Source organism: Nestor notabilis, unplaced genomic scaffold (assembly GCF_000696875.1).
Source record: "Nestor notabilis isolate BGI_N333 unplaced genomic scaffold, ASM69687v1 scaffold22816, whole genome shotgun sequence".
Taxonomy (NCBI): domain Eukaryota; kingdom Metazoa; phylum Chordata; class Aves; order Psittaciformes; family Psittacidae; genus Nestor; species Nestor notabilis.
In genome coordinates, this window is record NW_009931845.1 from 1,847 (window position 1) to 3,805 (window position 1,959).

The following is a 1,959-nucleotide window of genomic DNA, read 5'->3' on the forward strand; positions in this document are numbered from 1 at the left end:
GCGGAGGGCGGCAGGAGCGCGCCGGGATCGGCGGCATTCCCAGCAACCCGCCGCCTTTCTCCGAGCACCACTGCAAAGGGGAGAGGGAGCTGCGGTGCTGGGGACGGGGGAAAGCTGTACCCCACTAGGCTTCATTCCTGAGGAAAATAGGGAACAACGTGGAAAAGAGGCGCTTAAAATACAACAGCAAGGAGCAGGAGGAGGAGCCAGGGCAGGAGCAGCAGATCCCTCCGGAGCTGCATCCACAGTGTCCTCGGCTCTGCTCATCCCAAAGTTCCTCCCGCACAGCCCCTTGGGAGAGGCTGAGAACTGGGAAGGTGCTTACTGGGAAGGCTGTTACTTGGGAATGGTGTTTCTTGGAGCAACCACCTGAACGAGAAACCTCAGTGAATCTGAATGCAGCCTCCAGCTCCCGCTCTGCATGGGCTGAGGCAGGATCAATGGAAGCAACTCCTGATCAGCAGCAGCTCTGACATTTGCCTGCTTGTGGTGATTTATGGTGGGTCCAGCGCCTGCTCCAATCAGGATTAGTGCTGCTGGGAGCAGAGCAGGGGCCTGGCCCAGGGCAGGGACACTGAGCTGGGCAGAGCCAGCACCCACTTGGGATGGAGCCTCCGGTGCTCCATGATTGAATTCCATAGGCGGAGCTCAGCTGGAGCCTTCACCCAATTTTACACTTGGGCTGGTTGGGAGCAGAGGTCAAGTGGCTTCAGCCAAGCTGCACATGATGAGTGAGTGGGATCCATCCCTCCCTTCCTGCTGCACATCCATGGGGAAGCACATCCCGGTCCCTCTCTGCTGCTGCAGCCGTCTCACAGTGGGGGCTTTAAGGATGTTTAAGCAGTGCACAAGGAAGCACAAAGGCTCCGGGCGGGTTTTCCTTGCTGGGATCCTGTCCAGCCCCACAGGCCTGATGGCAGTGCCTTGTCCACAGGGAAGGTGAAGGCTGGGAACACAAGGAAGCCTCCCTGCTCAGCAGGACCACGAAGGGCAGCCCTGACAGGCAGAAGTTAAACCAGCCCGAGCTTTGCTGCTCCAATACCCTATTCCAGCTGAACAAACCTGCTCCCAGCCAGGTCTGCCTTTGGCAAGAAGCCATCCAGAGGCCACAGGCTCAACCCTCCTGATGTAGGCTTTAAAGATCCACTTCATCCTGCTCTGTGTCATGCAGGGGGGAAGCAGCCACAGAAAAGCCCATTAAAGAAGGTGAAGGTGGTGCTGGAGAGAAGGAAAGGGAATGTTTCCCTTCTCCCTGAGCAGCAGCTCCCGGCGTGTTTGCCGAGGGAGGCTACCCCAGGCTGGCGCTTGCCTCCCTGCTCCCGGAACTGTGTCCTGCTCAGAGCCGGGGCTCTCCCAGTGTGACGGGAGTGTTTCACAGCCAACAGTGAGGAGCTGCCCACAGGGACCCAGGCACCTCCTGCACCACGAAGAGGGTTTGGCCTGGGGAGCACCAGAACAGCCTTACCCCGAGCCCTGGGGCTGGGGGAGGCTCCTCAGGCTGGTGAAACGTCACCTCAAAACAGAACCAAGAGCTGGGCTGGGAATGGGGCAGGATGGGCTGTGGTGGTGCTGCCACCTCCAGCAGATCCCTGTCTCCCTGCACTGAGGATCTTGAAGAGAAGCGTTTGTTCCTCACAGCCACATGCGGAGCTCCAGCACAGGGTTAGCACCAGGCTGACAGCTCCTCACACCTCCTGCATCCACAATGACTCTGTCCAGACACGAGCCGCAGCTCAGCAGAGCCTCAAATCCCACCTCACAACGGCTCCAACCAGGCCTGGCATGGCTCAGCCTCTGTGCCAGCACCTCAGCACCCTCACAGGGAAGAGCTTCTGCCTCAGAGCTCATCTCCATCTCCCCTCTGGCAGGTTCAAGCCATTCCCCCTTGTCCTGTCCCTCCATTCCTTGTCCAAAGCCCCTCTCCAGGTTTCCTGGAGCCCCTTTAGGCACTGGAGCTGC

The 1,959-nt window shown here is 59.3% G+C and overlaps 1 protein-coding gene across 1 annotated transcript in view; it reads right to left on the bottom strand.

The window, feature by feature from the left end:
• SPATS2 (spermatogenesis associated, serine-rich 2) overlaps positions 1-1,959 on the bottom strand; it is a gene marked incomplete at its 3' end in the record, with an annotated part of 11,696 nt that overhangs the window by 1,700 nt on the left and 8,037 nt on the right. The gene's annotated exons all lie outside the window — the stretch shown is intronic.